This window comes from Ornithorhynchus anatinus, chromosome 8, assembly GCF_004115215.2.
Source record: "Ornithorhynchus anatinus isolate Pmale09 chromosome 8, mOrnAna1.pri.v4, whole genome shotgun sequence".
Taxonomy (NCBI): domain Eukaryota; kingdom Metazoa; phylum Chordata; class Mammalia; order Monotremata; family Ornithorhynchidae; genus Ornithorhynchus; species Ornithorhynchus anatinus.
In genome coordinates this window covers 17,221,910-17,247,773 of record NC_041735.1, presented here as the reverse complement: position 1 = coordinate 17,247,773, position 25,864 = coordinate 17,221,910, and the positions used below count along the sequence as shown (strand labels likewise).

The window sequence follows — 25,864 nt, the reverse complement described above, 5'->3', positions numbered from 1 at the left end:
GATTTACTCCTAGATGGAGTATCAACATGCAGATGGGGCCATAGGGTGTGCTAATGTTTCAAATGTCTTTCTTTTAGTGAATATTTAGAGTGGCATTAAGAAAAATGACTTTCTTTTCTTTAAAATTTCAAATATGACAACCTCTATCATTGGAAAAGGGTAAATATGTGGATTGCTTTTGATTTTACAAATACTGCTTATTTAATCTGCAGCATTTTACACTTCCATCTCTTTCTAGGTCTCTATTTCCTTCTGTCCATTAATGTTTCTTTTTTTGTTCTCTCTTTCTTCTGTATGTAGAGATCAACCAGTTTTAAAAGCATTTATTCTCTTTTAGGCTAAAAAAAAAAGCCATAGCACTTGGCCCAAACCCCCTGTAAAAACCAGAAGTGGACAACAAGCTTTCTCCTGGCATTGCCTTTCAAAGCCCCTGCCGCAGTCAGCATATTGAATATTTAATGTCCTGATGAGCATTTCCACCTGCTGACACAGGCAAAGTGACAGAACAATACAGGCTCTGGAACAAGATCATCAATTGACTCCCTAGTCAGTCTGCCATGTCAGGCATTAAAAAAAAAAATCTGCCTTTCTCCCCTCTACATGGGTCACAAAGCTCCAGTGAGAGAGATCCCCACCTGAAATACATACTTCTTTACATTCCATAGCTTGCCAGGTTCATATGGGGATATAAAGAAGTATGTTCCTCAAGCAGGTAGTTTCAATATGCGCATTTATATGTTCACTGAGGAAAATAGCACGGATTCAGAATTCAGATCCCATGCGTATTCAGCTAAGGCTCAGGTTAAAACAGAGGAATTTATGTGGTCCTTTCCAAACCTCCTCCCACAGAATCCCTACACACACACACACACACACACACACACACATACACACTCACTTTCACACCTTTTCTCCACTTTTGACTAATCTCTGCTAAAGCATAGTTCCTGCTCCTCCAAGGGTATCTACTGTTGTAGAGAGTGGAGAAGGACAATACATTTGACATTAAAAAGTCAGAGAAATTTAGCAGTTTTCACTGACAGAACCTCATTTTGCCATAAATGGGGTAGAAAAAAATCTTTCCATTTCCCAGAAAAGTACATATTTCATTTGAATCCTAAAACTTTCAATGACACAGAATACATCTACACATATACTTTCTCTCACACACATACAAACACACACACACACACACACATCCCTTTTCATCTTTATCATTCAGAAGAACAGAAAAGCAAGTGAAAAAGAAAAGACCTTCCCAAACGACTTCCACCCCATAATAAGCAAGTAAGAAGAGAAAACCACAAAACCAATTCCTTTCTTTTTTTTTCCTGAAAAGGTGATACCTAATTCCATCCCAAAATCAAACATCCAGGTGATAGTTTACAGAACATTACTGAGACTCTGCTTCATTCACTGAGGTTAGAAAACTCTTCTGTTAGAAACAAAGAATTCTTCTGTCAATTAGTTGGTGATTCAGGAAGGGAGGATACAAAAAAAAAAAAAAACACATATAAGATCTTACCTAGTGAGTCCCAAGGTTTCCTCTGCAGGTCACAGTAAATGAGAGCTCGCCTCTCACAGAGGCGAGCCCCGGAAAGGGCAAATTTTTGCCTTTTAACATTTATTTGTTAAAAATTTTCATTCAGATGAACTCCGGAACCGCTGAGGATGGCTGAGATCTACCTGCAGATTTGTAAAATAAAAGGCACATCGGGGCAGCCAGAGCAGATGTCTGAGAGCTTAGGCCAGACTAGAAGTCAGTGAGTTACTCTTCCAGCACCCCTCAGTCTCTGTGTCTTTCTTCCAGTCACTTGCTTTCTTGCTCTCTCACTCCCTCCTCTCTCCTTCATTCCCTCCACATCTCTCCCTCTCTCTCTCTCCCTCCCTCTCTTTCTCTGTCCCTCTCAACCTCTCTGTCTTTCTCTTTGTGTCTCTCTCTCTTTCCCATCCATTGCCTCACAACCACACTGAGCTTTAAAGCTCCCCTAACAATGTGGTCCAAGTGGCACTGCTGAAAATGATGATCGTACTGAATAGAAGACTATTATGGGCAGGATTTAGGCATCAAGCAAACCAAGAGGTCATCCAGGGCACCTACTGCTCATTCAGCACTGCTGTAATGGTATGCTTAGCTTGTCCACTCACCTGCTTCGTTTGACTGCTCCCCCCAGCCTGAGCCCTGCGGATCGATACCAATTTACAGGCAAATGCAGAATGGCTGCCTTAGTGTTAATGAATTTTACCGTTTCTCACAGTCTTCTAATGAACCCTTTAAAGAGGGTTTAAGTAAACTTAGCAAGTGGCAAACTAAGCACTTTGGAATACTTAATTGTATCGATGTTTTTTTCACTGCATTTTCAAATTTCACTGTGATTTGAGAAGTAAATATTTCCCTGTTTTCCGTCAACTTCTGTTACCACAAAAGAAGACTAGAAAAAAGAAAGTTCTAATCACCAAGGTTAGTTCCGGACAAGTCTGGAGTGGCCCCAGCCCGCCATTTTACCCTGCTAGAGTATGGATTAAGCAGAACCATGACTTGGGAGCTATCCATTTGGACACCTCTGAAGTTCAGTGTTCCTACTCAGCTGATTATTAAAGGCAGATGGCAAATGTGGGGCTAAAGAGAAGCGATTTTAGGAGAAATAACCCCAAACCCCATCTGAAAGGTTGGCTGAAGTTAGAGGAAAGTGAGAAAAGGTTTTACTTGTTTTGATGTCTGTCTCCCCCGCTTCTAGACTGTAAATCCAGTGTGGGCAGGGATTGTCTCTATTGCTGAATTGAATTTACCAAGCGCTTAGTACAGTGCTCTGCACACAGTAAAGGCTCAATAAATATGACTGAATGGATGAATGAATGAAAAGGTGAAACCTCCTTTTTAAAATAAAGCCTGAGGTCTGGGGATTTGGGAAAGAGTGAAAATCTGAAAACTCAGGCATTGACAAAATGATTCAACTCAATCTGGTCTCTTTTGTTTCTGTAAATTCAAAAATTTCTTTGGTAAATTTCAACAAGGGAATCAGGTAAGACTTCTTGACATTTAAAATTATTTGTCTTGTTGCCTTCAAACCTGTGTTACTCTGCTCAATTTGGACTCACTCATCTCCCCCATCCCTGACGCACAGCTAGAGTCATCCTGATAATTGCCCCCCACTCCCGGTTTCCCCTCAGTCTCTGACAACAAATTAATCTCCAGGATTAATTGGTTTATAGCTTAAATTTGTGATATGGCAGGCCTATGACTGTTCTCAAAGCTGCTCTCTTCTTGAATAAAATGAACAAAGTGATTTTTTTTAATTTTTTTTTTGCTCCAGGTTGTGGCAGATGGGCTGTTGGGTTGGCTGCTGTAGTTTCAGGGCTGGGGGAGGGGAAGGACGGAAGGAGGAGTAGAAGAGAATTAAGCTTTTAAAAGAGGGCCCCTTTAAAAAATGATTGGGCAACATGGAATAGAGAAAGGACCCGTTGCCCCATTTACATTTAGTCGCTGTTATTTATCATTTTCATACAGTCAAGGATAAAAAGAGGGCAACTCAGACAGCATGCTACTGTTACCCAACTTTTCCTCATGCCTCTGGAATGATTTAGCTGTTTGTCGGTTCCTTCTCAGGGAAAACCCTGCATGAGAATATGAGCTGAAGCCTAGGTGAGGAAGAATCCTAAATTTGCAGTGTCGCTTGACAAGCGAGAAGTGCAGAGGCTGGGGAGCAAATGAAAGGCAGAAAGACAAGGCTGTGCGAATGGGAGCAAAGTTGAATGGGAGAGAAGAGTGGAAACAGCGGAGAGCATCTGCCCTTTCCCCTCTTCCCAGGGCTCTTTGACTTCATAGATTCAATTTTAACAGATTTCATCTAGTGGGTTGAAACTTTGGGGGCAAGCAAAGAAAAAGAGGGGCAGGAGAAAGTCTCCTAAACTATAGGAAAAAAGGCAGTAGTCCATATGACTCTGAAATTGTGCCTGGCCAAGAGGCACCCATGTGAGCTTTCTGCAGATTTTTAAATGCAACTTTTTCACCTTTCTTTTTTAAAAAGTTCTAAATCTACAGAGGCCTCAAATGGTTTGGAAGCTGGCCATCAAAAGGACCAAATAAACCAAAGAATTGAGATGACCTTTAAATTACACAAGGCTTTAAGACTATAAATGCCCACAAAAATAGACTACATTTCGAGTTGGTAGAAGTCACACTAAACCAGAGACACCCTATAAAAATCGAGTATATCCAGCTATCCAGATGGTGAATACACACTGCCACACATAGGCGCTATTTAGGTGTGTGGTTTTAGAACACATGCATTTATATATATGAAGATATATATATTTATATATACACATAAAACATATATCCCAAGCGCTTAGTACAGTGCTCTGCACATAGTAAGTGCTCAATAAATACTATTGAATGAATGAATATGTGTCATATATATATATATATGCACACATGTGGATATACATCCATTTGATATCTATACAAACATATCTATCTATAGTCTGGTGAGTATACACCAGTGTATATAAGCAGAATACAGATTTAAAGACTAGGGTTTCATCCCAGTTTCAGAACAAGAACAGCCTCTTTGGCAACAAGGGTGTTCCCCGTGTCCCCTGAATGTAGGTTTTCAAAGCATTCTCATGTCTGTCACCCTTCTCCACTCATCAGCATTCCAATGGTTAATGACCGCAGTACGGAAACCATTGTAAGTTCATTTCTAAGTTTAAATCCCATTCCAGTTCTGGCATTGGGCAGAGTGGGTGGGGGGAGGGAAGGGGGTTGGGAGGTGCAAGGGGGATAGGAGGAAAAGGGCAAGGGACTGTTATAGTTTAGAGTCTTGAATCTGTTACCTCCCACCCTTTCCCCATCACAATAATAAAAAAAGCACACCCCAGTCCCCAAGCTGTCATTAGCCAGTACATCTCTGAATTTGGTGTGCGAAGGCTGCTGTAACCTTGCAAAATGATTGCATGTCAAAGTTCTAGCATTTCAGTTTAGAGCATCCTAGCCTCTTGCTTGCTCTGCAGTTTTTAAAATGCAGACGATACCACAGAGCCGAACAAAAAACTCCTAACCCACCCACATATTAAATCAAACCCATACTATGTACACACACGCACAAGCATACCCCCCCACACACACATACGCGCGCGCACACACACACACGCATGCACGCATACACAAACACCCAGATACACACACACTTTTAAACCCCTGGGCAAGTTTGAAGGACGGCGAAGTCCTGTATGAGCCACTAAGTGTTAAAAAACAAGCTGAGCTGATGCAGTTAGAGGAAAGATAGAGAGAAAGACATACCAGTTAGGAGATTCTGTTGCAGCAGTAGAGTCACCAGAGCACTAGCTGAAAGCTGAATCAGCTTTAGAGAGTTAGGGATGCATGGAGGAGGGTCATGGAATCACAAGGTAATAATGCGCTTGATGCTGCAGCCATCAGCTCTCTCCTATAGCCAATCTCTAATGCAGGAAGGGAAAAGAGAGCAGGCCCAGTAATGGTATTAGTCCTCACTTGGAGAAAAAAAAAATGAACAGGCAACCCTCATTCTTTCCCCCAACCCCTCCTCAGTACCACCTCCTCCCAGTCCCTATCACCACCACAAATACCACTACAACTCAATTTCTCCTGCTGCATCCCAGGCTTAGCAGGGGGAGGGTAGGGAAGGAGATCTTTAAAGCTTACAACTGAGGGAGCAAGCGAGAGGGGGAGAGGGAGAGAGAGAGAGAAAGAGAGAGAGAGCACAGACTGAAGAGAGGGTAAAGCATGAGTTAAGAAGAGGCACCCTTGCCTGCAGGGATTGCCGCACACCTTAATGCATAAGGGCTGAAACTGCAGAGGGTGTCCCCTCCTTCTTCCCACCACTAGAATCCCTCTCCTTGCACCCCCACCCCCATACACCCAGGGTCTTCTTGAAGTAGAGGTCAGAAGGCAACATAGAGCACACACACACATACACACACACACACACAGGGAGGAGGGATGAGAAGCTGCACGGCATGAGGAGAGAATGAGGTGGGGGGGGTAGGGGAAACCTCTGATCAGAAGCCGAGTTCACCTTTGCAGTGCTTATATACCCAGCTAAGCATCTGAAACATGCGCTCGGAGGCAAGTGGCCTCTTTTCATGCCATTCCCTCCCTGACCATATTTAGTCAACCGTGGCAAAAAATAGCCCGTCAGCTGCAGACAGCCGAGCAGGGAGTATTTGGAGTTCAATCGCTTCTCTCAGCCCATTGACTACTAGTCCTGTAGGGTCCTGACTTTGCCTTTTTTTTTCACCCACCCCCAGCTATTTTTAGTCTGGCCAAATAAAGAGGTGTCTCAGCTTACGGTGTGCTCCCTGTCCTGAGGTCTGTCGAGGCCCCGGCTATGTTTGGTAAGCTGGTGCAGGGGAGAGGCGGCTGAAGAGATATTGGCAGAAAGTGTGTCAATTTCTGAAGACCTGTCTTTGCCCGCTTTTTTTTTCTCTTGCCCTAGGAAATATGCCCAGGAAAGAAGGAAGGGGTGAAGTGCAGAGATGGCTGGATGGCTATTGACGGTTCCCTGCATGTACCTCCAGCCAGGATGTCAGGCCCCCCACTGTAAGGTGCCCTCCTCCACCTAACTGCTCTTCTCCCTATAGCACCCCCTCCCCTCACCCATCCCCATCCCATTCCAAGTTGTCAGATGCATGATTACGGCTTTAAATGAGACCGCTTTCCACTTTAGAAAGCAAAGAAGGAAGTGAGAAGTGATCTTTAATATCAGGACTTGTTACATGATCCATTAAAACAAACCACACACTGGGAAGACTCCAGGTCACCTTGGGGAACCAAAAATAATAAATGTGCCTGCATCACCTTGTAATGAATAGAGTGAGTTTGCTGCGTGCAAGGCCCCAAGTCTCAGCTTCTAGTTAGTCGAGTGATTTTTTTCTTCCTTCTCGCTAAATCAGTTAACTGAGATATGACAGAACTTGGAACACCATTCTTAATCCCCAAATCTGGAGAACAGCAGAGCCTAGAAGAAAGATTACAGAACTGGGAGTCAGGAGACCTGGGTTCTAATTCCAGATCTGTCTTTTGCCAGCTGAGTGACCTTGGGCAAAACCCTCCACTTCCCTGTGCCTCAGTTTCTTCATTGGCAAAATGGGGATTAAATACTTGATTTTTCTCACCCTAAGACTGTGAGGCCCTTATGGGGAAAGGACTTTGACTGCTCTCATTGAATTACATCTACCCCAGCACTTAGAACGGGCTTGGCATAGAGTAAGTGCTTAACAAATACCCCTGTTATTATTACTATTATTATTATGGAATTGCATTGTGTTATATATATTACATAATAGATTATTACATAGAAACTATTATTGTAATTAGCAACATCAATATTGTTATTGATGTTATTGCATTCCAGAGTTCAAACTGAATAATAGAAAGATAAGCTTGTGGGCAGAAGCTGGTGTGAGAGGCAGACCTGAGGGATTGTGCCTGGAATGGAAGCAACGAACCCTCTATCGAATGGATGAAAAATCACATGGCTCCAGAGAGGTAGGCCTGGAAGGACTATTCGAAAGGTCACTGGGGAAGCATAGCATGGATTAAGTCACTCTTGAGGCAGGTTCCTCAACTCTCCTTTTATTAATAATAATGGTATTGTTACAACCGGGAAGAAGGAGATTGTGCCAAATGGAAGTTTTCATAAATCAAGCTGTTGAATAGCCCTTTTTAATTGCAGCCAGACATTTAACAGAATCATGAAATGTTCATGAGGTTATTTGGTAATTTCTTCATTATTTACTATTCCTGATGTGAACAGACACCTCCAGTTAATATCACTGAATAAAAGAGGTAAGAACATGATTCTCGGACTCATGCATTTTCCAGTCACTCCCCGCTCTACGGAGGCACTGAAAAGGAATGACCCCGAACAATCTGGCCCTCTCCCAAAACTCCTTCAGAAGGAGTTAGTCGATTTACTTCCGAGATTAATTACGCTTTTCCAGCTTCAATTTTGCCTGTCATATCAGGTTCAGACCGAAACACTTGGGTGGATCAAACTGAACCTGGTTGGCAAGCAGGAGGGCAGGCCTACCTATCAATCAATCAATCGTATTTATTAAGCGCTTACTGTGTGCAGTGCACTGTACTAAGCATTTGGGAGAGTACAATATAACAGAGTTGGTAGACACATTCTCTGCCCACAATGAGTTTATAATATAGAGGGGCCCAGCCAAAGAACACCAGAAGGTCCTTGAGCATGCCCCCAAGAGGCATTTTGATCATCCCTCTGCCTTCAACCATCCCAGAAATGCAGCCTCTGGCTTCTTCACAACCTTCAGAGAAGGAGATTTGGCCCCATTTCTGAGCCTGCTCTTTCCACCCTCATGGATACACTCAGAAATGTCTTTCTAATGTAACACCTGAATCCCTACTGCTGCAGGTAAACCTGTTAATCAATTGATAGTTCTTATGAGCACTCTTATGCAGAACACTGTACTAAGCCCTTGGAAGAGTACAGTAGAGTTATGAGACATCATCCCTGCCTTCAAGGAGCTCAAAATCTAGCAGAGAAGATGGACACTAGAATAAATTAAGGGTTAGGGGAAACAACTGAGTATAAAGATGTCTACATAAGAGGAAAGGTGGGTAGGTTGAATACCTAAGTGATTAGGAGATAAGGACCTAAGTGCCTCTGTGATGCAGGAGGGAGGGAAACAGGGTAGGGAGATGAGACAATCCTCAGGGAAGACTTTCTGGAAGAGGTGTTATTTTAATAGGGCTTCGAAGATGGGGAGAATGATAATCTGTCGGTTATGAAGGGAGAGGAAATTCCAGGCAAGAGGGGATTGTCAACAGCAAGTCAGATAAGATCAAGGCATAGTGAGTAGGTTGGTATTGGAGGAGTGAAGTGTGAGGGCTGGGTTGTAGTGGGTGAGGAGTGAGGTTAAGTAGTAGGGAGAGATCTGGTTGGATGCTTTCTTCTCATTTCCTCTGGAAACAGAAGACCTATTTTCACTGGCTAATAATGGTGGTATCTATTAAGTGCTTACTATGTACTACATACTTAGTATTATACACTAGGCACTGGGGTAGATCCAAGACAATCAGGTCAGACAGTATAAACTCACAGTCTAAGAAGGAAGAACAGATAATTAATCACCATTTTACAGATGAGGAAACTGAGGCCCAGAGAAGTTAAGTGACTGCTCTGGTTCGAATCCCGGCTCTGCCACTTGGCAGCTGTGTGACTGCAAAGAAGTCACTTCACTTCTCTGGGCCTCAGTTCCCTCATCTGTAAAATGGGGATTTACTGTGAGCCTCACACGGGACAACCTGATTACCCTGTATCTACCCCAGCGCTTAGAACAGTGCTCTGCACATAGTAAGCACTTAACAAATACCAATATTATTATTATAATTATTATTAAATACTATTGGTTGAATGAATAAATTCCAGGTCACACAGTAGACAAATGGCAGAGCTGAGATTAGGCTAAAGTTGAGCCCTGGAGTCAAGATTTCTGGATCTTTTTTCAGGAACATTCCAGCTTACTCAGCATTCCCATTCCCTGCTCTGCCTTTGTTAGTCTCCCCCAGTTCTGGCTTGGAGAATGAGGGCTAACTGCTTTGATTATCCTAAGTATCACTGTGGCTTCTAAAGGCACTAAGGATAATAATATTACTAATGGTATTTGTTAAGTGCTTACTATGTGCAAAGCACTGTTCTAAGCACTGGGGTAGATACAAGGCAATCAGGTTGTCCCACGTGGGGCTCACAGCCTTAATCTCCATTTTACAGATTAGGTAACTGAGGCACAGAGAAGTTAAGTGACTTGCCCAAAGTCACACAGCTGAGAAGTGGCTGCTAAAGTTACTACCAATAACTCAGCTAGAAGAGTAGGAGTCTGAAGACATTTTGACCTGCTTTCTTCTCCCATAAACTTGCATTCCGTAATTGAAAACCATTTTAGGGTTGTGAGGCATGCTGATTTTCCCCTTGCCCATCCTGTCCCCATATAGTCAAACATGTGGAAAAAATAAGACCTCACCTGAGACTGAAGCAGTCACCATCCTTCCAGGCAAGATTTTTGGTCTCAAGCTTCTTCGGCAACATTTCACAGACCCATCGGTGATCAGAAGCCTAAGAAGCAGGGGTTTTCTTATGATATTCACAACCCTCAACAGAAGAAAAGAATTACGTATAAAATGGAAGGTAGTTTGTTTTACTGGGATTTCCTGCTCTAATTAGCGGGTTCTGATTGATGTCCTCGGGGTTCCAGAGGTTCTAGAAGGATAATGACCTCCTTAAGTACAATAGAGAGAAGAACAATGAGAAGAGCTACTATGGACTGGCATAAAGGATCTAAGAGACAAGCTTAATGGAATTAGAATTATTTAACCAGGAGTAGAAAGAACCTGGGAGAGGGAGTGTCGTAAAGGGAGAGGAAGAGGCCACTTAAATCTGCTTTCAGGAAAATACAGCATTATTATATGAAGCATAGACTCTGTCTCCATGTGGACAGAGAACCTGTCTACCAGATCTGTTCTATTGTACTCTCCCAAGCACTTAGTTCAGTGCTCTGCACAAATAAGTACACAGTAAATATGGCTGATTGATTGTAAAATCTCCTGTCTTGCCGCTGAGGAAAGAGCAAAAGTAAATGGATGTAAATTGCAGCAAGAGAGATTAAGGTCAGTTCTAAAGAAGAACTTTTTTAAAAGCAAAGATGGTTAACCAGAGGATCAAATGATCAGGGGGAGATCATTGAGAAGAGAATAGACTTCTGTTGGCTCTGATGGAAAGCTATAATAGAGCCTGTAGGCAGGGGGATGGATGAGATGACGTGAGTTCTCTTTCTGCCCTATGATTCTATAAGCTTAAACTGGAAAGTTTCTGATCTATTTCAACATTTCACAGTATTTTCAGAATATTTAGGCTACCCACACTTGAGTTGGGGGAGTGGGGGAACAGTTCTCAGGCTAGGGCTCAGAAGTGCCTAGACATCTAAAAGTTGAGAATGGATTCTTACATGTCCAATTTCCTGGAATAGCTCTGACTGATAATGGTGAAATGGACCATCCAGCCCCAGGGGGTTGAAGCTTTCAATGAACAATCGTTTATTGAAGATCCCTAAGCAAAGCAAGCCCCAAGGAGAGAAAGGAGGAAGTAGGAGGAAAATGGGGTTTGTGCTGCTGGCCGGGCCTTCTGGTATAGGCAGAGCAGGCACGAGAGAGGCCACTGGGCTGTGTATGAACTGAGTCCTCTTCATTCCTGATGGCCTGAGTTCTTCTGAAGCAGAACTCCAGTGCCAACAGGAAAGCTGGAGTTGTTGAGTACAACTCTTCCAGAGGGAAATTTTGAAGAAAAATTCTGTGTTTCACTCCTTTAGGGGAAAGTTGGGTAGGTTCTGCTCCCAAATTTTCTTCTCTCTCTCTCTCTGTTTTATGGTACTTGTTAAGCATTTACTAGGTGCCAAGCAGTATACTAAACACTGGGGTAGAATACAAGTGATACTTATGATTGGGCTTATACTTATTGGGATACTTATCACTCACAATCTAAGTAGGATGGAGTAGGACATAACCCTCATTTTACAGATGAGGAAACTGAGTTACAAGAAGGCTAAGTGACCAGTCCACGGTCACAGCAGACATGGTCTGGGCTTAGAACCCAGGTCCTCTGACTCCCAGGTCCATGCTTTTTCCACTTGGCCATGCTGCTTTCCTCCCTCACCTGTGAACTGCCTCAATTAGCCACTGGCTACGTGATCAACTAGCCAGAAATGTGTCTTTTCCTTTCTTTGTAGTGCTCTCTGGACTAAATGTGGGCTCTGCACACAAGGGCACCCTTGGAGGCCATCCTCAATTAATTTCTAATCACCCCACATTTCATTTTCACTACTGGGGACTTCTGGGACTCGCAAGCACTTCCCTACTTACACCTGTCCCTGTCCCCCCTCCCAGGTAGCATTATCTATGTACAAAACTTTATACTCTATTACTTTCTCCTATCTCTATTTTATTATAGTGTCTTTTTCCCCCACTAGATTGTAAGTTCTTTGAGGACAGAGATAATTTTTACGAATACTATTGTATTCCCTCCTGCTTTTAGTACAGAGCTCTGCATAGCATACAGCATTATTTTGTTTGATCGATGGGCATTCAGTATAGAGCATGGACCCATGATTTTCTTCAGTGGTCCACCGGCCATGGCCCCAGTTCAAATGACCTATGGCAGGTGTCATTTTTGTTCCTACTATGTGTTTAATAAAGTGCTCCGCACACGGTAAGCACTTAATAAAAGTATTATGACTACCAGCACAAGAAAATGAAACAGCAGCCTAGGCACAAGAGTAGGCAGCAGAGTAAAGTTGGCTTATGTTAATGAGACCCTCCCCACACACACCCAGTTGTGCAGAGGGGGAGATAGACAATGTATCAGGTCTGGGTTTTGACTGATTGGGAGTGAGAGTTCTCCGGTCACAATGTCTTTGATCATTCAACTTTTCACCAATCAACCAATCACTCAATCAAATGTATTTACAGAGGGTTTACTGGGTGCAGAGCACTGTACTAAAGTGCTTGGGAGTGTACAATATAACAAAGTTGGTAGACATGTTCTAACAAGTCAGAACTCAGAATGTCTCCCTCCTAAAGGCTAGGAAAGATTTTGACCCTCCCACCTCACTGAGTCTAGGCAAGATGACACGTAAACTTACCTGGCAAATGGCCATTTGTCAAAGGTTAGAACTGATGCCAGCCAAGTAGTGTGAATAATGTGAATTGTTCACATTTGCCCAGATGAAAAATCTCCTTCAATAACCTTTTCTAATGAGTTTCCTTGTCAGTAAGTTACTTCTTTTGGCAAACTGAAGTCCCTCCTGCTTCAATCTAAGACCATTTCCTCTTGTTCTGGCAGAGTGGAAATCTAGCACACCTAGTCATCTTTATCCAAAGCTGGAAAGAGCAGAAGGGGCAATCTAGCCTCCTTGGGTTGTGTATCTGCAGGGGATATTTTGGGAGCTTGTTTCACAAAGGAACATCTTTGGTAAAAATGATGCCAAGGTACAGAATGTGTTTAAGTTTTTACTCATGAAGGAATCTCCAGATGAGAAAAAAATACAAAGCTGGTATAATAACCTTTCTGGATTTTATGCAATTCTGTTCTTTATGGTTTGTTTCTCTTCATTCGCCATAGATAAGAAAAAGGGCATCCTAAGTTCCCTTCTGGCATGTGTGAGGGTTGACAAGATAGATCATAATGGTTCCTTTGGAAGCTTTTATAGTCCATTAGGTGAATACAGTGAGGATAGTATTTACAGACTTTTTCAGATGCTGATTATGTAAACATTTATTTATAGCCTTTGCAAAGTGCAGACTATTGACCCCAAAGATGTAGAGTCCCAGCTTCCAATTCTACATGTGCAGAGAGAGGATGATTGACTCTTGACTTCATCCTGAGCCATGTTCATACATGTAGCATTTCCTTTTCTAGAAACTGTGACATTTAAATTCCTGCAGAGAACCATGGAGTGGCAGGGTGTTGCCATGACAATTATTATGTATTTACCCAGAGTTAAATATTCATTCATTCTCTGGGTTGTTCAGTACATCTCTATTAGGAGATGTGAAAGTGTCTAAGTCTCCCTGACCCAATTGCAATAGGGAAACCAGAAGCCTAGTGGAAAGAATATAGGACTGGGAATTAGAAGATCCAGGTTCTAGTCCAGGCTGTGCCCGCTATGTGACTTTTGGTAAAGCATTTAACTTCTCAGTATCTGTTTCCTCATCTGGACAATTTCATCATATCTGTTCTCCCTCCTTTTTGGACAATGAATATCAAGTGGGATGGGAACCATGCTTAGTACAATGATCGTATATCTCTTTTTATTTATGATACTTGTTAAACACCTAATATGTGTCAAGCACTATACTAATCACTAGAGTAGATACAACACAATCATGTTAAACACAGACCCTGTCCCATATGAGGCTCACAGCCTAAGTAGGTAGGAGCAGGAATTAATCCCCATTTTACACATAAGGAAACTGAGGCACAGAAAAAGTCAGTGACTTGCCCAAGATCAGAGAGCTGACAAATGGGAGAGTCAGGATTAGAACGCAAGTCCTCTGACTCCCAGGTCTGTCCTCTTTCCATTAAGCCATGCTGTTTCCCAGTGCTTAACATAGTGGCAGGACAGAAAAAGTGCCTGGTAAGTAACTATATATATATATATATATAGTTCTATAATATAGTTCTATAATATACATTATAGAATTGTACATATGTAAAACTTGAAAATATTGTCCTTGGTTGATGGAGGCATTTGTTACTGGTGATGGGAAAACTGATTCCAGCTGCTTTAACCACAACCACCAGAAGATATTCATTCATTCATTTATTCAATAGTATTTATTGAGCACTTACTATGTGCAGAGCACTGTACCTTCCAAAGTATTAGTAATAGTATCACAGAAGCTATATGGCCCAATCATTTTATCCAAGCCCCTCTGAAGAGTGAAAGTGACTCCAGCTTTGTGACAGGCAAGTAGGGAATCCTGAAGAGATGACAAAAAGGTTTCAATACTTTCATCTTCCACTACTGAGTCCCTAAGAAAAACAGGAAGCCTACTAATATGTGGAGATGTGGCAGCCATCCCATGGCCCATGAAAAATGGCCAGGCAGGTGGATTTGCTACTCTGCTTACCTGCTTTCCCCCTTACCTGCTGAGATTGGTGAAGATGGAGGAGACTAACTGCTGAAGCACTGATATAGCTTTTTCCTCATTGTATGGGTACCTGAGGAGAGGCCACAGGATTTCAAAGATGCCAATGTCATCACCATGTTCAAAAAAAAGATTAAAGATTAGATCACAACTATTGTGGCCTATCGCTCTTTTTCATTGCTGGCATTCGATCATTTATTGAGCACTTACTATGTCCTGATCACTGTACTGAAGGCTTGGGAGAATACAATACAGTTAGTAGACAGAATCCCTGTCCTCAAAGAGCTTACAGTCTAGCAGGAAGATCATAGCCTGAGCCCTTCTGGACTGGCTTTGGAAGACCAGTGTTGACTTAATGCACCTTGAAACCCAGTGTGGCTCACATCGTGATATGACACAGCAGACATGATCATTGGGTACAGGAAAACATAAGTGTTCTGGCAGTTGTTTAGTAAATACGACTGCCCCAAGAATTTCATCCAAATTCTAGGATTGCTCTACAACAGGATGGGTGGTTGAGTAGAATTTAGGGGTGCCTTTCTGAACCGCTCCCTGTTACTGACGTAGTAAAGCGGAGCTTTGCGGTAGGCCTCATCATGTTCAATTTATTCTGCAGAGTCAGCTTGGAAGATGCAACAGGAGATCTGGAGGCTTCATATCCTCCAATTTCACAGGCTACAAGGATCAATGAAAGTTCTAGAGACATTCACTTGAAAGTTACTATATATGGATGATATTTCCCTGAAGAAACACCCCCCAAAATCACACAAATGATTGTGAACCACTTTGCAATCAACCCAGTTTCGTGATGAAAACCAAAGTAATGTGTCAGCCTGCACCAGGACAACCCACATTCACTGACAATACATAATTACACAAATGCTGCCGCAAAATTCTGTTACCTAGGCAAACGCTATCCGACAATGCAACAATAAGCAAGGAGTAGAAAATTTAATTGAGTAGGCCAGAATATCCTTTGGGAGAGAGACTATCAGACCAAGCATAGCTGCACTGTGGCATCTACCAACAGTCCAAACTAAAGGCCTATGGTTCTTTCTAACCTTTCTAATGAATGTGAGACTTAGACCCATGGTAAATGCTACATCCCACTGCTTGAGCATTTCCATCAATGTCAAGACTGTGAGCCCATTCTTGGGCAGGGATTATCTCTATCTGTTGCCAAATTGTACATTCCAAGAGCTTAGTACAGTGCTCTGCACATAGTAAGTGCTCAATAAACACAATTGGATGAATGAATGAATGAATTGCAGACCAGGCCCAATACTAAATGGTAAAACACAATAACTACAGAGTACTTACCTTTACACAGCTTTGCAGGGTGAGACATAATAGAAATAGTAGTACACAATAGTAATAGTAGTTTTAGCCATAATTTATTTTAATGTCTGCCTACCCTGTAGCCTGTAAGCTTCTTGTGTGCAGAGAAGATGTCTACCAACTCTGTTGTATTATAACCTCCTAGCCACTTAGTACAGTGCTCTGCAGACAGTAAGAGAAGCAGCGTGGCTCAGTGGAAAGAGTCTGGGCTTTGGAATCAGAAGTCATGGGTTCAAATCCCGGCTCGGCCACTTGTCAGCTGTGTGACTTTGGGCAAGTCACTTAACTTCTCTGTGCCTCAGTTACCTCATCTGTAAAATGGGGATTAAGACTGTGAGCCCCACGTGGGACAACCTGATTCCCTTGTGTCTAACCCAGCGCTTAGAACAGTGCTCGGCACATAGTAAGCGCTTAACAAATACCAACATTATTAAAGGCTCAGCAACTATTGTCACTCCTGCATTAGCATGTATATATACACATATACATATGCTGGGGGGAGAGAGAGAGATGATGCATACACAAATATTATAGAATCACAAAACTAAACTGGACTTCAAGAAGTCACCCAATCTGGACTCCTGCCTCCAGACCATTGCTTTATTAGAGTCCTAATTATTAAGATTCCTCAACTTCCCTTACTGGCTGTTCCAATGTTTTAGTACTGGAAGTTTTCTCTTGTGTCCACCTAAACTACTCCTACTGCAATTTAAACCCATTTCTTCCTATATGGTTCTCTGTGAATGTGGAGAGCTATTGATTTGTGTGTTCTCAATAGCAACCCTTCACGTAAGAACATAAGAATTTAAAATGCCATTCCTGAGCCAGACCAATGATCTATCCAGCCCAAAATTATGTCTTTGACAATGGCTATGGGATGCTTGGAGGAAACATGTAATGGTGGTCCTCCTTAATGTCTCTCCTAACCAATAAGGATGAACTAACATCTAATAAATGATTTAAAGATATAGTGAAGCACAGCCTTAAACATCGTGGTATGGCAGTGGAGGACTATTCCAGTCTGGCATGTGGAAATCAGGAAAAGTAGTGGTCTTTAAACAGAGGCTTTGGGAAAATTGATGTACCCAAGAGGCTGGAAAATACTGATGGACCTTAAAATTAGCAAATGCATTAGCATAGCAAAGAATTATCTTTACAAGCCTCCAGTGGGTAATGGACAGTTTCACTCTTCTGCTGCACCTACACACAGAGATAGGATCACATTATCAGAAGCAACCTCTTGAGAAAAGAAGCAGCTTATGTACCTAACACTCCTTAGTTTTCCCTTTGCAGTTATAAATTTCATTCAAGTAACTTATTATGAAACTCTTATCCATGAATGTATCCAAAAATGTATTGAACTCATTGATCTTTCACTCTTACCATTTTCAGTGGTCACTAATTCCACATACTAGCCATCCACTGGGCAAAGAAGTGTTTCCTTTGGTTTGTGTTTGAACCTGCCCACCTTCAAGCAGTAATGGCTCTACTTTTACCTTGGGGTCATGGAATTTAGCAAACAGCAATTCATACCCTTCAAAACTTTATAAATTCAATCATGTCCCCACTCAGCTTCTGACTTTCCAAACAAAAGAGTTCTAATTGTTTCAGCCCCTCCTCATTCAGAAGTCTTTCCATGTCTCTGATCATCTTGATTTCCTTGGTTCCTTCTCCCACTCTGCTCTGTTTTCCCAAGATGCAGTGCTGAGAGCATCCTCTGAAGACCGTTTTCCTATTCATTTAATAGTAAATGGGCATTTCTATGAGGAAGTGGAATAGGCTGTAGGAATAAACCATAGATTTGAACACAATCCTGAATTTAGGGGAAAGGAGATGAAGATGGGATTGGGTTCTAGTCTAATTCTTTAACTCTTGGGGAAATCTAATTTCAGAATAACAGCAGCTATTTACATGTTAGTTTTCAGCCAACTACCCGAGACTGGAAATGAGAATGATTTACTCTGGAAACCCTGACTGTTGTGCAGTTAAATGATTTGCACCCTAATGGGACCAGGATTAATTAATTAATTAATTAATTAATTAATTAATTAATTAATTAATACTCTGCCCTCACTCTCAACCTTTTCCATTCCTGGCTCCAAAACTAGTTCAGGGAGCTATTCAAAACACCAATCTCTTTGAGTACCAGGAAAGCCAGAATGGAATTTCATTTTTTCATGTCTTTTGTTGCTGCTTAGTTAAAGTTGTTTTCCTGCTCAGGAAAACAAAACAAGACAAGACAGGTTTTTGCAGTGAAATTTTCTTCTAAGAAAAAAGACTGTGATCAGGTTAGATCTAGGGAGAGTTTTCCCTATTTTACAGCCAAAACCCCTGCTCACAAACCAAAATTACGGTGCAGTTGTCCTAATAAAGAGAATGGGTCGCTTTCTGCTAGAGGACATTTCACCAATTTCCATTGCTAATAAACTGAACTTTCAGACAGAGAATGGTCTGACAAGTTGGAATGACCTCATGAACGCTAAGAAATATTTGCAAGGATCTTTCCGAAGATGAGAATTAACCTTGTGAAAATGAAGTTGCATGGGACTTTAGCAATTACACCCTATAATGAGCTAATATCATGGTGGAAAGGTTCTTGGAATAAAAACAGAAGTGCCTCCCCTTTCCATAATGAGATTTTTCAGAAGAGAGGAGTACCTCGGAGCCTAGAAACACTATCCTTTACTAAAATGGGCCAATAATCTTTAACTCCTTTGACAATTTGAATTAGCTAAGTGTCATCACACCCACTGAGCCCTGGGAAGAACCATGGCAAAAGATGGTAATGTTAGTCTCTAAGGGGAAAAAAGACCAGAGACAGAGAGGGATGAGGTTGGCTTTCTCAAAATGGTATAATTATCTTACTCCAGATTTCCCATCTCTGTGTCTACTGCTCCCTTCCATTTGCCCCGATCTCTCTGGGGAAGGTTTACTTCCTCTACATAGGAATGATTGTATTAACTGAGCACTTATTATGTGCCAAGTACTGTGCTAAGCAGGGGGGTAGATACCAGATAATCAGATCATTTTCAGTCCCTAGCCCGGCCTAAGAGGATAAAGGATAGGAAGAAATTTATCTCCACTTCAAAGATGAGGACTTAAAGAAGTTAAGGACTTTTCCAAGGTCACACAGCCAGAAAGTGTTTTCTGCCCTTCAAGTGTCAGAGCGAAACCTGGAGAGGAAGTGGCAGGGGAAAGTTGGGGCATTGTCCCTCATTAATATCCTCAATGGCTTTAAAAGGATGTGGAAAAAATGTGTCACTTGTTTTAAACATGGGTAAATGGCAGCATGTCCTCATTTATACCCATGCAGAATCCTTATGTATTACATACATTTTTATTCAAATATATGTTCAGTTATTTATTTTGATCTTACTCTGTAAATGCTTTTAGATCTGTTTCCCCCATTAAAATGTAAGTTATGTATGGGGAGGGAGTATATCAATTGCTTGTTTTGTGCTTCCAGACACGTACAGTGCACGGCACATTGTGGGTGTTCAAAAAATGCTTTTACTGCAAGTATTCCTATTACTAGAGCATGTAGTGCAGCCTATGGGTTTAAATTAGAAACCAACCAATAGAGTGCTTCTCCTGAAGTTTAGGAACTTAGTGGAAAGAGCACGGGCTTGGGAGTCAGAGGTCGTGGGTTCTAGTCCCAGCTCCTCCATTAATCAGTGACTTTGAGCAAATCACTTAACTTCCCTGTGCCTCATTTACCTCATCTGTAAAATGGGAAATAAGACTGTGAGCCCCATGTGGGACAACCTGATTACCTTGAATCTACCCTAGCACTTAGAGCAGTGCTTGGTATATAGTAAGCGTTTAACAAATACCATTATTATTATTATTATTGTCTTGTGCCGTCAAGTCGTTTCAGACCCATAGCGACACCACGGACACATCTCTCCCAGAATGCCCCACTCGCCATCTGCAATCTTTCTGTAATGTATCCATAGGGTTTTCTTGGTAAAAATACGGAAGTGGTTTACCATTGTCGCCTTCCACACAGTAAACGCTAGTCTCCGCCCTCGACTCACTCCCATGCCACTGCTGCCCAGCATGGGTGAGTTTTGACTTGTAGCAGATTGTCTTCCACTCGCTAGCCACTGCCCAAGCTAGGAATGGAATGGGTAGGCCTCTGCTTGACTCTCCATCCCATAGCCAAGATTGGTAGAGTACTGGAAACTATCCAGGTGTGACTCTGAGAGGGATCAATAAGTATTAATTTGATTAATTAATTAATTCTCTTGATTGGATTAGAAACAATTCCATCACATCAATAGATGCCAAAATGAGTGAGTGACGAAGTTAGAAGGATTGCCTTCTTGGGAGATTTAAAAATAGAAGAAATTTATTTTAAAATAGGCAAGATCATCCTGTTGAAGCTCTAACATGGAGGCTGACAATTTTTTTTTTCCAAGAAAAAAGGGGTTGCAAGGGCTTCAAATTCCTTCAAATTCACCTCCTCCTCCTCTTCCCAATGGCATCTGGAAGAACTTGTCCAAGGCTGCTCAGTGCCCCTTCTCAGCCCACTTCTTCAGTAGACTGCAGTCAATACAATCTCCCACTTTAGGATCCATTTCTCATCTAAGACTCTCAGAAGCTTGGGGCAACTGTTAGTGCCACTGGAGTTGGATCAGGGCTCCCACCTCAACTGACTAAGCCTGAAGCCCCAGTCCTCCCACCTGGCATCTGACAGAGGATGTAAGCAGAGCCAGGAAGGACTTTCCAATATCCCAGCTCTCTCTTCAGCCTGGGAAAGATCAGGAAGAATATCAGGCGCAGGGTAGCGGAAAAATAATAATTATAAAACAAAGGTATTTGTTAAATGTTTACTATGTGCCAAGCACTGTTCTAAGTCCCAAGATAGATACAAGATAAGTAGTTTGGGCACCCAGTCTTAATCCCCAATTTACAGATGAGGTAACAGAGGCCCAGAGAGATTAAGTGACTTGCCCAAGGTCACACAGCAGACAAATTGCAGAATACATGTCCTGTGGCTCCCAAGCCTGTGCGCGTGGCTCAGTGAAAAGAGCGTGGGCTTCGGAATCAGAGGTCATGGGTTCGACTCCCGGCTCTGCCACTTGTCAGCTGTGTGACTGTGGGCAAGTCACTTAACTTCTCTGTGCCTCAGTTACCACATCTGTAAAATGGGGATTATCTGTGAGCCTCACGTGGGACAAACTGATTACCCTGTATCTGCCCCAGCACTTAGAACAGTGCTCTGCACATAGTAAGCGCTTAACAAATACCAACATTATTATTAGGCCATGCTGCAGAAGGGCACTGCTGATTGAGCCTGAGAAGGGAAGGCCTGGCAACCCCCTGAAGGAGGAAGTGGGGGTGGCCCAGAGTTGCCCTTTCCTGCTCGCTTCCGGCCCCTTCCCCAGTCTTTTTCATCCTTCCTACTACCCTTGCTTGACTTTCTGGTCCTCTAAAGCTGCTGGTTCCCTGCTGTCATTGAGATGCTTGTTTTCTGGCTCCCGGCCTCCTGAGATTCCCAAGCTTCCCCTTTCCTGGGGACATTGAAGTTCCCTATCCTTCAGCTGTTGTGAAGGAAAAGTTTAACAGCAGAGATGGAATATCCCTCTTCCCTCTCCCACCCTATCTGCACCTCGAGAAAATCTCAGCCTATATAATAATACAGTAATTGTGATATTTGTTAAGCACTTTTAATGTGCCCAAGCACTGTACTGGGGCACTGGGGCAAATACAAGAAAATCTGATTGGCAGTGTCCTATTCCCACTGGAGCTCACCATCTTAGGGGTGAAAACAGGTATTGAATCCCCATTTTATAGATGAGGAAACTGAAGCCCAGAGAAGTTAAGTGATTTACCCTAGGTCACACAGCACAGCACAGCAGGCATGTGGCATAGTCAGGATTAAAACTTGGGCCCTCAGACTTCTAGGTCTGTTCTCTTTCTACTGGGACAGGAGGCACTGTCCCAATTCCACAAGAGGTTCACAGTGTGGGAAGGCAGGAACATCTTAAAACAAGCTTACATGGTAAACAATGGGCAATGATTTAAAAAAATAGAGCCTTCAGAAATGGATGCTATGGAAGGGTGGGCAACCAGGCCTCACCAGGACCAGTCCACCAAGCTGACACAGGAACATTCATTGTAGAAGGTCCCAAAGTATGAGGCCTCAAAGGCACAGTCCCAAACACAATCATGATTTTAGAAAGTTGGGGCTTAGATCTCTTGGGTCAGGGTTATTAAGAAACAGTTGAAGGAAGTACTGCTGTTCTGGTTCTTGATATTATTCACCTAGATTTTTCTTGAAGATTTTGCCTTTAACTGCTCAAGGATCCATTCCACTCATTTCAATGTCAATGGGGCCAGAAAAAGAGAGGCCAAATTATAACAGTTTCATGGGTGGGCAGGATGGTATGGGTTACTTCCCTTTAGTCAACTTCACATTTCCTGCTCCAGAACACCTCACTAGCAAAACTGACTGGTGTATCAATTCCTTCCTTTTTCTCTGTCCTCTTCCTGGTGAAGATGCTAAAATGCAATGGGGGTGAAAAAGAGGAACAGTAAGAGGCCTGAATTATGACTTCTCTGCTATCTCAGACCTGAGATATTAGGAGTTGACTATGCCGCCATGGTGATGAACCTGGAGGAATGGTCCAGATCATGAACTTCTTGATCACTGGACCTGCAGGGTCCATTTCTCTGCTTGCCATAGTCTGTTTTAGCCTTTAACCTCTACTTTGTCATTCCAACAACAGAAGAACTAGGAGGTCCAGCAGGGTGGGAAAAGAGAGAGAGAGGATTTTAGGCAGACTTTCCTCTCTGACCCATTTTTATTTCATCCATCTGCTCAGTTCTCCTGATACACTGCAATTTAGGTTCTTCATTCTTCCTGATATCCCTCTTCCTCAACTCTCTGTTTTCAACCTATTTTGCTCATGCTTTCTCCCTTCCCTGGAATATATTCCCTCCTCAGTTTTGGTAAATATGACCCTCTCCTCTTTGAAAACCCATCTACTGTCACCTCCTCCAGAAGACTTTCCCTTACCAATCTTTCTATTTCCTGATCAGGCTATCTCCTCGCTCAGCCACCTTAGCATTGACATATTTTTCTGTCTGTTCATTCATTCATTCATTCGTTCAATTGTGCCCACTATTTATAAAGCACCATTGTTGATCCATTGGGAAGACCACTAATCTGGAAATCAGGAAACTTGGTTTCTAATCCCAGTATGAATCTATTGGTAGCTGGCTAACAAGGGTGAAGCAGCATGGCCTAGTGGAAAGAGCAGAGGCCTGGGGGTCAGAGGACCTGGGTTCTAATCCTAGTTATCTGCTGTGTGACCTTGGGCAATTCACTTAACTTCTCTGAGCCTTAGTTTCCTCATCTGTAAAATGGGAATTCCATATGTAGACTGTAAGCTGCATGGGGACAGTGACTGTATCCAAACTGATGATCTCATAAATACTATAGTGCTTGATACATAGTAAGCACTTAACAAGTTTTATTATTATTTTTATATACCCCTGCTTAGGTACTAGACCGTTGCACGCTAATCTCAAGTGGTAGCATGGCTGACTGCAACAATAAAGGGTGAGCACTGACTTACAAGCCACAGACACGGTAATCAATTCTTCCGTGCAGGCTCTCAGTCCTGAAATTTCAGTAGTGAGGCACATCTAGCATTCCTGATGGGAGACTCCTTCATCCATCATTATTTATATCTATTCTCTCCCTCATCAATCTGTTTCTACTGTCTCCGCCATTAGTTTGAAACATTAGTTCATAAGGAAGCAATGTTGCCTAGTGGAAAGGGGCCTGGGCTCTCTGTGAATCAGAGAACCTGGGTTCTAATCCTGGCTCTGCCACTTGCCTGCCTTGTGACCTTGGGCAAGTCACTTAACTTCTCTGGTCCTCAGTTTCCTCATCTGTAAATGAGGATTCAAACTGATACATTCAGTTTTGCCAGAGCGAGTGTTTCCACCTTGTGTTTTGGGTAGAATGTAATAGCAGAATTAAGGACTGTTTCAACAATGTGAGCCCTGAATTCAGCATGACAAGGTGTTGGAAAAAAATGGTTGTGCATGTACACTTGATGTCAAACACTGTGAGTATTACAAAGCAGTTTTTCCCTAGCAGGGTTCTGCAAGTATACAACCCCAATGTTTGAGTAGCAGATATATCCAGAATACCAAGTGGCGGGGGCCTCTGGCTCAAGAGACATTTGTGGCTCTTTATTGAATCAAAAGTGACTCAAGCACAGACATCCACACAGGGATTTAACACCATGATGGATTTATTTAAATTAAGGTCTGTCTCCCCCTCTCGCCTGTAAGCTCGTTGTGGGCAGGGAACGTGTCTACCATCACTGTTATACGACAGTCTCCCAAACTCTTAGTACAGTGCTCTGCACAGAAGCTAATGGTATCACTGATCAATTAATCGATTAATCATATTTATTGAACACATTCAATAAATATGATTAAGTGATTGATTGATTGGTGATACCATTAGCTTCGCCTCTTAAGCGAAAAAACTATGCAGCAATCTGGCCAGAAAGGAGTTGAGCTGCCCTGTCCTTTCAAGCTGGAAAAGGGCTGAAGAGATGCCAAGAAGGAGGCTCCATTCCTCACGGAATCAATCAACAAATCAATGGTATTCATTGAGCACTTACCATTTGCAGAGCACTGTACTGAGTGCTTGGAAGAGTACAATATGGTACTAAATTAAGCATTTAGTACAGTGCTATGCAAATGGTAAGGGTTCAGTTAGCACCAACAATTGAGGTGGTAGAGCAGGCAGCTGACTCATACCTCCCCACAACAAGCAACAGAGGTGCTCTGGTAGACAATCAAGTCCAGAGGCACCGGATGCTCTGATGGCAGCCGCAGGTGGGCTAAGCTCTGAGCAGGGGGTGCTGGGCCAGGAGTGAGTTCAGCCACTGTGTCGGCACACCAGCTCTGACAGCATTCCCTGTGGCAGCGGTGGCAGAGGCAAAAGAGAAAAAAACAATTAGGTGTGAACTCAGTTCTCCTGTCCCTGTCTCTCTTTCCCCTTGCCTCCTCTCTTCCTCACCCTCATTTTCCCCCTCATTATCAGGGTAGGACAAACATCGACTTTACTGAATGCCCCACTCCTCTTCGTTTCTTTTTCTCCCCCTGATTTTAATGCAGAGGGAGGGCTTCCCCAGAATTAGCCCGATGGATGTGGCAGAAGCTGGGAGAGCGGTGGTAGCGGGAGTTGGGGCTGGAATGTGCTCCCCACCCTGCCACCCCATCGACCTGATCGCTTCCCTTCTGGTTCTGCACCTTTTTGAAGGTGGAGAATAAGGGCAAGGGGTGAGCCATGGGGCTTCTAGAAGAAACAGGAGCAGGAGCAGAAACAGGGGCGCAAATAGGCTTTAGAGGAGGGATATGAAAAGGAGGCTACTGGAAAGGAACAGAGCGGTGAGGAGTATCCTGGCTGGGTGATATAACGGGTAGAAACTCCCTCTTTGGGCAGATGGGGGAAAGAATTCCCTGATCAGAGGAGCGTAAGTCTGGGTTTGGGGGTCCACCCCGAGCTCCAGCCTCCCTAAGGGCCTTCAGGTCAGGTGCCCGTCCATGGTCTTTGGAAACCTATGTGCCGACCCAGCTGACTTCCTCCCCCTACCCTCTCCCTTTCTCCTTTCCTTTTACTTCTCTTGTTTACCCTTCTTCCCTTCTCTTTCCTTCCTTTGCCTTTCCTATCCCCACTGGCAGCAACATCTCTTGCTTTGATGCAGTTCCAACGTGCAATGATAGCATCATCATCATAATAATAATAAAAATGGTAGTATTTGTTAAGCACATACTGTGTGGCAG

At 42.9% G+C, this 25,864-nt stretch overlaps 1 long non-coding RNA gene and 1 other non-coding gene across 6 annotated transcripts in view; both read right to left on the bottom strand.

Moving 5' to 3' along the window:
* LOC103164817 overlaps window positions 1-5,999 on the bottom strand; it is a 110,628-nt gene extending 104,629 nt beyond the window's left edge. For 4 of the 5 annotated variants that reach the window (XR_003761505.1, XR_003761504.1, XR_003761511.1 and 1 more), the window contains exons 1-2: window positions 5,303-5,999; window positions 1,526-1,686 (exon numbers count right to left, since the gene is read on the bottom strand). This is a non-coding gene — a long non-coding RNA (uncharacterized LOC103164817). The remainder of the gene's footprint in view (window positions 1-1,525; window positions 1,687-5,302) is intronic. The other variant, XR_003761506.1, reaches the window with a different exon arrangement.
* A 14,119-nt stretch (window positions 6,000-20,118) lies between these two features.
* Window positions 20,119-20,256, bottom strand: LOC114813945. Its single transcript, XR_003761689.1, has one exon. It is a non-coding gene; the product is annotated as a small nucleolar RNA SNORA7 (small nucleolar RNA).
* Window positions 20,257-25,864: the final 5,608 nt, after the last annotated feature.